General features: G+C 35.4%; 1 pseudogene; it reads left to right on the top strand.

The window, feature by feature from the left end:
• Positions 1 to 299: 299 nt before the first annotated feature.
• Positions 300 to 12,168, top strand: LOC125200072 (annotated as a pseudogene).
• The last annotated feature ends 339 nt before the right edge of the window (positions 12,169 to 12,507 follow it).

Here is a 12,507-nt window from a genome sequence, read left to right as displayed (position 1 = left end):
GGAAATCGATCATGAGATTTTGGTTCCAGATCTCTGATTTGGAATGGAATGATTTGATATGGAACACACACCTCTTATGAATTTCATAAAGTGATTTCCAAAAATACCCTTACCCTATATATTTGTTGCGTTTGTTTGTGGGGCTGAGATTTTTGTTATATAGTTATACACTAATCCTTGTTCACTTCTCTAAGTAACGATTGTATATTAAAACCCTTTAGTTAGCGCTTGTGTTTTTCAGGGTGCCGCATTTAAAAATTTTGCTTCGTCTCGTTCAATTTGAAGAGCAGTTTCAAACTCTTCTGAATTTCGTGATGTATATAAAGCAGGTGGAATATCGGCCTTCTTATTTGTTCGGTTCCTGGCTCCTTTCAAAATATTCCCACTCATTTTTTAGTTTCATTCGTATCATCTCTTGTAGGTTGTAATAGAAGGGTTTAAGAGTTACAGGGAACAGATCTCAACTGAAACATTCAGTCCCAAAGTTAATTGTGTTGGTATATACATTTTCCTTCTACATCTTGCTGTCCATTATTTTCTTAGTAATGTATCTCGTTCGAAGAGTGTTTTATTAGATAAGATAATTTATGATTTACGCATGTCTGCAGTTGGTGCTAATGGCTCCGGTAAATCTAATTTCTTCCACGGTATGTGATATGGAATGTTTTGAGATATTTTTTTCAGCTTTCAGGGATTTATTTTTTACTGATAAATCTACTTTCATTCACAGCAATACGCTTTGTAATAAGTGACCTATTCCATAACTTGCGTAATGAAGAAAGGCAAGCATTGCTGCATGTATGTTCTGCAATGACGTATTGGGATGCATTACTAATCTCTCTGCATTTGAACTGAACACCTTTCTTTGTTATTGTCAGGAAGGTGCAGGCCACCAGGTGTTATCAGCATTTGTGGAGATCGTGTTCGACAACTCGACAATCGTATCCCTGTAAATTTGGATGATACTTTTATTTTTCAACTTTCCAACTTCATATATTCAATACTAGGCAGATTTAGCATGATTGTGCAACACTAAATGGTAAACTAACACTAATGCTGGTGCTCAGCCTTCTGTATGTATGTTTGCTGAGTCCTACAAGAACTGTTAATCCACAAATGTAGTAAGAGTTACTTGCAAATATATCTTCTTCACTATTGCAGTCTTGCAGGCCCCGTTAGTGTTCATCATTGTTTACTGTTTAGTTCTAACTAACTAATTCCCTCTGTCTTTTTATGTTGAAAAGAAAATTTGGCAGTGACTAAAATGACATGGGAGTGATTTTAAGTGAATAAAAATGAGGGAAATAATTGTCAAGCACACAATGACTTAATCGTAGCTGCTGGAAAGTAAAGTAAGGTAGTATGCGTGAGTTCATTAATGTGAAACCATCTGAAAAGCAAGCTATTGTGCCAAATATATGAGCTCATTAATGTGAAACCTATATTCACAATTTATAACGCAATTCATAACCTTTATATGCTTCCGATTATGATAAGTCCAGTCTTCTGGAAACAAACAAATTTGGTGGGTTAGTTGATGTTAAAATTGTATAGATATGTTGGCCCTTGTTGTTTACTGATTTCATGAACTAAGAAAGCAATTTCTATTGAGCTAATCTTCCTTCTTGTCTTTAGTTTTGGCTTGTGGGTCTGATATTTTGAGAACTCTACAAATAAATAGTTTAAGACCCACTGTAGTTTTCTGCAAGTGTGATAGATTAAGGCTTGTTGTAGGGTACATTGCATGCAAGTAGTCACAGTTTTTTGAAGCTTTATGGGCTTAATGCTACAGTGAAATTTTATGTTTAATATTTGTGCAGGAAACATAGTCTAACTCCAATTGATTATAGTTGCTATGTATCTTGTCTTAGGTTGATAAAGAGGAAGTCCGGCTAGGAGAACAATTGGTGTCAAGAAAGACGAATATTTCTTGGATGGAAAACATATCACGTATGTATGAACTTGTGTCATATAGAATAATGATTTTCATTATTTGTCTTCTATTTATTGAGTCTTGATTTTGGTGGTCACCCAATTACTCAATGACTTGTTGTTTTACTTCACTTCTTGGTAATTAGTAGTTCTGGTGGTCTTTGAGTTTTCAGGAAGACAGAAGTCATGAATCTGCTGGAAAGTGCCGGATTCTCTCGTTCAAATCCTTATTATGTTGTGCAGCAGGGAAAGGTATGCAGTACTTTTTCTTGGTCTTTCCTTATTGGTTTTCCACTCATCTTTCTGACATATGTTTCTCCTTAGATTGCATCATTAACATTGATGAAAGATTCTGAGCGGTTGGATCTGCTAAAGGAAATTGGGGGACTAGGTATATGAAGAGCGACGTCGTGAAAGCTTGAAAATCATGCAGGATACTGGCAAGTGCACATGGGTTATTTTTCTGCCCATTTTGCTTTGGAATCTAACTAATGTCTGTTTCAGGTAACAAGAGGAAGCAGATTATTCAAGTTGTACAATACTTGGATGACCGACTACGTGAGCTTGATGAAGAGAAAGAGGAATTGAAAAAATATCAGCAGCTTGACCGGCAAGGAAGTCTTTGGAGTATACCATTTATGATAAAGAACTCCATGATGCGAAGCAGCAAATGGCAAAGGTACTTCTTTTACTTCACCCTGTTTTGCGATTTGGTCCTTTCAATTGGTTTGAGATCTCTTTTTTGGGGAATATTTAATTTTATAATCAGTTCTACATGAATGATAATACAATTAATTCTATATGTGATATTCTGTCTATAACTAAATAAACTCGTGGCTTTCAAGAAAAAGGTTATCTCTTTGTAGTTTGTACTATGATACTATCACGCCATTAGTGCCTTGTTGTGGCATTTGTTGCATAGTATTTTATAAGCATCTGATTGTACTACTGCCAACATTTGCAGATAGATGAGGATCGATATATGGTTTCTAAAATATCTGCGACAATGTATAATAGTGTTTTAGATGCCCATGAGAAGTGAAGGAGTTAGACAAATTGCTTAAAGATCTGACCAAAGAAGCTCAGATATTGAGCAGAGAGAAAGAAGCGGTAGAGAAACAAAAGATAGAAGCTAAAAAGAAGCGTGCAAAACTTGAGCTTGATAACAAAGACTTTGATGATAAGATTAGAGGAAATATTAGAGCTAAGGTGCACTGGCCTGACTTCTGTGTAATTATTGACCTTTTGAGGACGTGCCTAATCTATGAGTGAAAGCCTTTGCTGATGTTTGGGATTTTGTATTCCAGGAGGATGCTGTGATACAACTTGAGCTTTGGAAAAAGAAATTGAGGAACCCAACACTGAGCTGACTAGTGTCAAGAACTGCATGATTTGCAGATCGGGGGGGAGGAGCGTTTGACTCTAGGGTATTATTTTGTTCCCTGAGCGGAGCCTATAGAATCTTGCGTCTTTGTTTCTATGTACTATGTTGTAGATCTTTTGATCTAGTATCATGCTCTCAAGTCATAATATATCAAACTATGTTCTTCCTTTAAATTGCTCTTTGAATGATCATGGATCCTTTATTCCTTTGCATAACCGGAAAGCAACAAGTCAGTCTACGCGGTCTAAAGACAATTCTAGTTTTTTAAAATTAAGAGATGTTACCAGTTACCACCCATGTAGATAACATCTATGAAGCTTTCTGTATCATCTATGTCATTCCTACCTTTCTGACTCTTGTTCCTTCTGCTTGTGCAGTGACTTAGGGAGAAATTAAGTTTCATAAGTGATTTACAGGCCCTATAGACTTAACCTTTTACATTTGTGTCTTCAGCTATCTATTTGTCTTACTATGAGTAATTACTCTTAGCATGAACTGCAGTGAAAACTTTTGCTTTCTATTAATCACAAGGTAGCTCATGAATTCTCCTGTGCAATTCATGACGGCAAGGAAATAGGTAGGACAGTGTGGTTATTCAAATAGTTGTAGGTGTGTAATGGATGTCTCTGGACAATATATCTCTGGTCTATCCCATCCATTTGTTTTCTTCTATTATCTCTCTCTTTCATTTTTTTTTTTATTCATGGCTCATGTGCCATTAACTCTGATTTCTTCATTACTTATCAATGTTTTTTGACTGAGATAATTTAAAGGGAACAAAAACAAATTTTGGATTTGGTATGGCAGGATTATGGACAGTGAAAAAGCAGCATTCTATATCAGAAACAAGGGCGTGCAACACAGTTTGGTAATAAAGCAGATCGTGACCGGTGGCTAACAAAAGAAATTAAGGACTATGAGCAAGTTTTGTCCTCTAACCTTGTACAGGTATGAATCCTTGATAAAATGCAGATCAAATATGCTAACATCTACTGTATAATTTGTTCGGAGTATATTACTCTTTGGTTTAAGCCGGAATGTGATCGCATGCTCCTCGGTTTGGTCTATTGGTGTTGTGGGGTTTGGGGCAGGGTGAGAGAGGGGGTTGTTGACACTGAGGAGCTGTTTTATGCCAAACTATTATTGTAGTTCCTGAGGGTACTGTGGTGGAAAAGAAGCATTGTTCTTGCATGTTCTTATTCTTAGCCTCAAAGATCTCTTGGTGGGGATTTCAGTTTTAACTAATGGTTGCATGACTCGTACTCAAGTGCATTGTATATTGAAACCTTGGTTTTGGTCCTCAATTTTAATTTTGCTTTCATAATTGTATGAGGCAGTGAGATCTTCCTTGCCGTTCTCAATACATTCTTTCTAGCATATTCAATGTTGCAACACTTGCTGATTCACTTGGATGAAACAACGGATCATTATGTGGTTGCTATTTCACTTTCCTTTACTTACATGGAATTAAGTATACCTTATCTGGGTGCGGTCCGCTTGAAGGAAAGCAAAATGAGCAATTCCTGTGCTTTGCTATGTCAGGAGAAAAAACTTAGTGATGAAATTGAGCAGCTCAACAGAGAGATCAGCACGCAGGATGACTACATAAAGGGCGAAAAGATGATGCAGCAAAGTTAGAATCTTCAATTTCTGGATATAGACACAGCTACAACCAGTTCAAAGTGGAGAGAGACAAACTGCATGATGAGCGGAAGTAAGAATTTTATTTTTGTTTAGACTATTGGCATTTGTCCTGAAAAACTTTTTAATCCTAGTTAATAAGTTTGTTACCTTTTGGTCCAAAGTTAACAATTCCGTTTAAATCTTAACAATCAAATGTATTTTGACCAAATTTGTGACTTAATTTTGACTTTAAACAACCCAATCAACCTAATTAATATTAATCTGATTAATCTATTCATAATTAATTAGATTACTCGGTTAGTGGATTCAAAATTAAGTCATAAATTTTGTCAAACCACATTTGACCGCTAAGTTTTTAACGGAATGGTTAACATTGGACCAAAACATATAGTTTGGGACCAAAAGCTAACAAACTTAATGTATAGGATTAAAAAGTTTTTTAGGACATATATAGAGGACCAATTTTAGCCTTTAGTCTTTGTTTGTTTTTAATTTTCAGTTGTAAAGTTTGACCGATGTGGAATCTAATCAATTTTGATTGGTATTTAGGACATTGTGGGGAAGAGAAAGTGAGCAAGCTGCTGAAATTGAAAGGCTCAAGTCGGATGTTCTTAAAGCAGAGAAAAGCCTTGATCATGCCACTGCTGGTGTGAGTGCTCTATGAGGGGTTAGTATTTTATGCAACTAAATAAATGTTACTCCTTACTCCATTATAAGGTCACACTAGTTGGATATCCCTTTATTTCTCTTCAAAGTAGACATATGATTGGAGGTGATGCTTAATAGTTTCTGTCTTTGGAAATGTTTACCTGAGGTGGACTAGATTCTTGTTCCTATCAGATTTGGCCAGAGATTGATGTTTCTGAACTCTGAACACTTAAAAGTGGTCCCATGTTTCTTTTTTCATTGGTTGTAAACATAAAGGTTTTTCTTTTCCGTGGTTTTGCAAGGAACATTTCTTTCCAGGAATTTAGTAAAGGTTAATGCACAAGCTAATATACACCTCATAAATCTGCCTTAGCTTTGTTGATTCTAACTAACCCATCATAAGGTTTCTTTTGAATTTGTCTTGTTTTGCTTTCACTTAGCTTCAGGCATGATCATGACATCTCCTGCTAACTATACACGAGGAGACTTTGTGCTGTTACTCTTGGCTTCTTCCTATGACTCTTTATTTGTATTTTTTTCATTATGAAATCTAAATCTAAATCTAAATCCTGCTGTTATATTGTTAATATTACGTGACTCTGGCTTTCATAGGATATAAGAAGAGGACTTAATTCTGTGAGGAGGAAAATCTGATCAACACGGTATTGGTGGAGTATATGGCCCTGTTATTGAGTTGCTAGAGTGTGATGAAAAATATTTCACAGCTGTTGAAGTTACTGTGGGAAAGGTGACGAAAATTTTTCCAATAGTTTACACGTCCCCTGTAAAATTAACCATTCATAGTTCCTCCTTTTGTTTTGCTTTCTTGTTTGGGATATGCTCAATTCTGTCAATCATGAATCAACAGTAGAACTTAAGTTCATTGTTATTATGCCAGACATCTAAGTTTTGGTGTCTTCTCTAGTTTTTTTTTTTCATACACTAAGCATTCCTTTTTTTTGTACAGCTTTTTTCCCATTGGTGGTTGAAAATGATGATATATCAACCAAAATAATTGGGCACCTCAATACAGAAAGGTGGTCGGGTCACATTTGTCCCCCTGAACAGGGTGAAAGCTCCCCCGTAAACATATCCACAGAGCTCTGATGTGATACCGCTTTTAAAAAAAATTAATTTCTTAGAGAAATATCGTGCAGCCTTTGGTCAGGTTTGGTTTTTGAAATGTCTCTGTTGCTTGCATGATAATCGATGGTTAGTTGGTCAAATGACTTGAAAAAGTTCATTTGGGACACTGGAATGATGATAAGTTGATTATATATAAAATTGGTACTGCCCCCATGATACTCATCATATTTCTTCTTATTAAGTTTTTTCCCTTAAAAACATCACATACATTGTTACTGAAGGCCTGCCATTTATCTTCCCGTTGCCTGTTGCATTTGCTGGTATTTGCTTCTTATATGTTTTCGCCTAATGATGACAGTAACTTATGTTTGTTTTTCCCCTTGTGTTTCCTTGTTAAACTGATAGGTGTTCGAAAGACTGTGTTTTGCAGAGACTTAGACGTTGTTTAAAGAGTTGCCCGTCCTGATGGTTTGGACTGCATCACATTAAAAGGTTGAAATTTGACACCATCTTGGTTCTTTTTTGGCTTTTCTGTTTGGATTTTGTGTACATTCTTAACCTCACCCCCTTGCTGCAGGTGATCAAGTAAAAAAAAAGGGTGGCATGACTGGGGGGTTTTTATGACTATAGGCTTTCCCAAAACTAAAATTTTTTATGAGCACCATTAGACAGAATAGGGAAGTCCGTTAAGACAAAGGAGGATAAATTTTAAATAAAATCAGAGAGGAACCCCAACATATCCTTTGAAGAAAATTTCTATTCGTTAAAATTGGGTTTATCTAATAGTATGCCTTTATTTTTTTTCTGTATCTGTTTGCTTGAATTTTCCGGTTCATGCTGTAACACATCTAAACTCCTCTTGCTTCTTTTTCACAACTATTTTGACTTAATATTTTGTTTAAAACCATTCTATGACTCTAGCTTTATCTTAAATGGATTTCCCATACCTTGTTTGCCTGGTATTTCCAAACAAAAAAGGGATAAAGTGCTGTAATGTAATCCAACTCCCGTTTGTTTGTGCAATATAACATGTATAATAATTCTCCAGCAGGGTAAAGCCATTCTTTTTTAAAGGGAATTACAGTATAGAAAATTTATTCTACTTAAATTTTTGGGCCCTTTTTGTTTTCACTGAGCATGCCTCACTTACCGACCAGAAAATCAATGAGCTAGTGGCCGAGCAGAAAAAAAATGATGCCAAGATGGCTCATGAAAAATCAACTTTGAACAGCTGGCAGGACGTAATGAATGCGGAGAAGCAAAAGCATTATCTTGAAGTCCAGAAAAAGTGAGTCAACCCTTGGGAAAAATGATTAGCTCAATGTTAAAATATGAAAATCCTTCAATTGTATATTTTTATTATAATTTAGTATTATTGTTTTATTTTTTTTCCATGTTGTTTTTTTCTTTTCAGGGGGCTCCTTTCCAGTGTATTAAATCAAATAGAGCAGAATGGGCTAATATTGCTATGAAGAGAGATGAAATGGGAACTGAACTTTTGATCACTTGACACCAGAAGAAAAAGAGTCACTCTCTCGCTTGAACCCTGAAATAACTAATCTGAAGGAACAGCTAATTACCTGCAGGAGCAACCCATAAATTTAAACATTAATTTAAGCTTTTCCCTTGATGTTTGTTTTGGGAGGGTTTCCCCCTTGTTGACATTTGGCATTGTCCATCATTGACAGACTGAAACAAGAAAAGCAGGGGGGTTTTTTTGGGGAAAAAATTGGAAATCTTTTTCCAAAAATTTTTTAAAGGGGTATTAAAAATGGGACGGGCCAATTCATTAGTTGATCAATTGACCCAGGAGCTAAAAGTAAAACTTCCTTTTTCCCCATTTTCAATCTTCAACTTGAGGAAAATCGTTTTTCCGCATCTTAACACTGTCATATCTTCTGCAGGCGTTACTAAAATATAGAGGAGAAGAATAGGAAAAAAGGAAAACCCTTAAAATTGAAAAGGGTAAGCTAAAATAAAAATTTAGATGTTACCATTTTATATAATGTGTATAATGTTCTCTCATCCCAGCCTTTCTCCTAGTCATACCTATTCTTTTTCTCTTTTCCCAGTTTGTATTTTTTTAGATGCTAATTGTATTCTTTTCATTTGTTTGAGATTTGGATGAGGCCCAAAATACTTCCCGGATGCAAAAAAACTGGGGAACAGTTATTGAGTAAGAAGAATATATATGTGGCCAAGCAAGAGGAGTACTCAAAGAAAATCCGGGAATTGGGTCCCCTATCTTCTGATGCTTTTGAAACGTAATCTTCATATCCAAATTCTACCTTATCACTAGAATTACTTATACTACTGCATGATCTTTATAACCTCTTGTTGGCAGATTGCTTTTGAAGTTATGCTTCACATGCAACTTTCATGTAAGATAGTCAAAATATAAAATTGCTTGCGTCAAAACCTACCAATGATGATATATCTATAGTAGTTGTTGTCAGAAATATCTTCTGTCATAAAGTCAAAATACACCCCCCCCCCATTCTAAAAAATATAAACTATCAAGAGGTCTTGTTCTTGTTTCATCACTTGGGTGCATCATGTAGAACTTCCTTGAACATATTCGGAACTCATAATTTAATCTGAAGTACTTGTACACTTTCCAGACACTTCTCAGCTGGCTATAATCTGTTATGAACTGGTTTAACTATTGATGATTTTTCTTAATGAAATGTGGAGAGCTTGGCAAAACCAAATAATTTAGGTTAGGCTACTCTTTTGTTTTGGTGAGAGCTGGAGACAATGATATTTGTACTTAAACTGAATTTCCCATTAAATATCTTTAGCATTTGTTGCAACAAGTTCTATGTTAATTTATCAGTTATTAGCCAAATATAATTCCTTTCTGCAATAACCAAGAGTTTCTGTAAAAAAAAGCACTCGCCAATTCCCTTTGTACATCACTAATAGTCTTTACAAAGTTCACTATATGTTCAACGAACACTAAGATGACTGAATCCTGATCCAGTATCGGTGGAACAGTATCTGTGACGGTGCAAGCCCTCATATGCAAATTTGCTCCTTAGCTTCACTGAGCATGTGGTGATTGACTTATGGCTTTATTACTAAACTTTCTTTGCTCACGTAATCTGAAACTACATGCACTGTTTTTTTCTTCGAACAGTTGATATTTGAAGCAAGCTTCATATGACAATGAATGGACCTTATGGACCATATTCTCTGTTTATCCGTTTGCCTGGTGCTAATATGTTGGTTCCTGTTATCTGCTAGAATTCTTTTTTTATCCTTGATCTTTGGTGCTACATGTGCTTCTGTTCAATTGAATTTAGGCCTACAACATTGGACTTCTTTCTAATGATAATTTCATGTGATGCCCAATCTAGGTACAAACGAAAGAGTGTTAAGGAATTATATAAAATGCTTCATAAGTGTAATGAGCAACTGAAACAATTCAGCCATGTTAACAAAAAGGCGCTTGATCAGTATGTCAATTTCACAGAGCAAAGAGAAGAGCTCCAGAAAAGACAAGCTGAGTTGGATGCTGGTGATGAGGTAAAGTCATTCATATTATGATGACATTGTCCATTGAAGTCTTTATAGCATGTGGATGGATTTCTTGACTTTTTACTTATCTTTGATAGAAAATCAAAGAACTCATAACTGTTTTGGATATGAGGAAGGATGAATCAATTGAGCGTACGTTTAAAGGTGTAGCCAAACACTTTCGAGAAGTATTTTCAGAACTCGTACAAGGAGGTCATGGATTTTTGGTTATGATGAAGAAAAAGGTTTGTGATTTCATCATCACAGATAACATTTGTTGATAGTATTGACTTGTCGAGTTATGTTCCCTATATATCTTAAAATGATAAAAGGCCACGGTGCATATTGTGCTATGTTAAGATTTTAAAATGAATTTAACAACCGAAGGTAATATGCAAAGCTAAACAATAATTTGACCGCATAAAGTTTTATTTATCATATAAACCGTGACTGACAGCTATTATTGGTTAACTTTAATAAATCATTTGCATCTTTCCATGGCTAACAATAAAGATTAGACCCCAAAGTGCTAGGTCAATTGAGTTCAAGTGCAAAACTAAGTGCTGACCAAAGTTATTGGTTTTATCCAGTTGTACCATGTGCTCACTTCACTAATTTAGCCTTAAAAATTGGTGAAATGTGACGGACTGTTCTTAAATGGAGGCACATAAAATATGTGTTTTACTCATCTTTCTTTTACTAGAATGCTATTTTTTTCCCAAGAGCTCTTCTGTGTGAATTATTAAATTGTTCCTATTAAAATAATGGTTTGCAGGATATGGAGGATGCTGATAATGATTTAGATGATGACGAACCTCGTTCAGTGGAAACTGAGGGCAGGGTTGAAAAATACATTGGTGTCAAAGTGAAGGTTTGTTATTAATTTCTTGTCATGTGCTATTTTTAAAAAACTTTTTTACTATTACTATCCTTATTATCTGCTACATGAACATGAACCATGGCATGTCCTCTGACTGAGGGTACTTCAAAACTTAAAAACCTAAGAATCAATTTGCTTTTCCATCTAAAAAAATAATTAATTTGCTTTTAGGATGGGTGCATTTTAAAGCCATTATTCTGGTTCTTATTTTGCATCCACATTCTTTATTTTGCTTTCCCTTCTTGTGGTAGGTTTCTTTTACTGGACAAGGGGAGACTCAGTCGATGAAACAGTTATCCGGGGGTCAAAAAACAGTGGTGGCTCTGGCACTAATCTTTGCCATTCAGCGTTGTGATCCTGCACCATTTTACCTTTTTGATGAGATAGATGCAGCACTTGATCCCCAGTATCGAACTGCAGTCGGGAGTATCCTTGTTTATATTCTGGCTCTATTCTTGTACCTCATTTGCAAATGCTTTTAGCGTTTTATCTGCTCGTGTTATAGTTTTGCAAAGTTAGATAAATGATGCAAAACCCTCTACCCTATTTCCACTTCCCTTGTGCTACAACTGGTGGATCCTTAACTTGTTTGTCGCAGACATGGTCCGTCGTCTTGCAGACATGGCCAGCACTCAGTTTATTACGACAACTTTTCGTCAAGAACTGGTGAAAGTTGCTGACAAGATATATGGTGTGACACACAAAAACAGAGTCAGCCGTGTCAATGTAATCACCAAAGAAGATGCTCTGGATTTTATCGACCACGATCAGTCCCACAACGAGGTTAGCTTTTCTTTATACTGTGAAAATCATGTACATGAGAGAAATACAGAAGTGATTGATTATTGCGTTCCAATAATTGCAGTGATATGGGAAAACTTTTATGAGAAGCAGCGTAGAATAATGAGGAAGGAGGATTGTATATTGACAAAACTGTGCTAGGTAGATGCTGTTGTATTTTATGTGATGAAACTGTAGCCATTACTTATACAGATTATTCTTGTCAAATTTGGGAGTATTTTATAATTACTCTGTGGATTTTTATGTTATCTTTTTTCGAAAAGTTCGATTTTAATTTCTGTCTCTTTTCGATTGATCCGTTTAGTTCGATTTCAGTCTTTCTATTTTCAGAACTTTATGGTATGTTGTGTTATGAAGGTCGTGATTGGTTTCACTCATATTCGAAGAATAGGCATTTAGTATATAGTAATACTAGGAAAATAAAGAAATACTATTGAATAGGATATCAATATACCACGAGAGGAGAGTGATCAATTGCTCACTCATCATTTAATTGTTAACTACAACTAATTTAAGGCTATAGAATTTTAGAAAATGTGTGGTCTATAATTTGCCACGTGTAATCTTCATTTTTATTAAAAAAAGATTAAAATAAAAACTCCAAATTAGGGTT

The sequence above is a fragment of the Salvia hispanica genome, unplaced genomic scaffold, assembly GCF_023119035.1.
Source record: "Salvia hispanica cultivar TCC Black 2014 unplaced genomic scaffold, UniMelb_Shisp_WGS_1.0 HiC_scaffold_792, whole genome shotgun sequence".
In the NCBI taxonomy this organism is placed as follows: domain Eukaryota; kingdom Viridiplantae; phylum Streptophyta; class Magnoliopsida; order Lamiales; family Lamiaceae; genus Salvia; species Salvia hispanica.
Note: the sequence above shows the minus strand (reverse complement) of the source record. Positions and strands in the feature narration are given on the sequence as shown.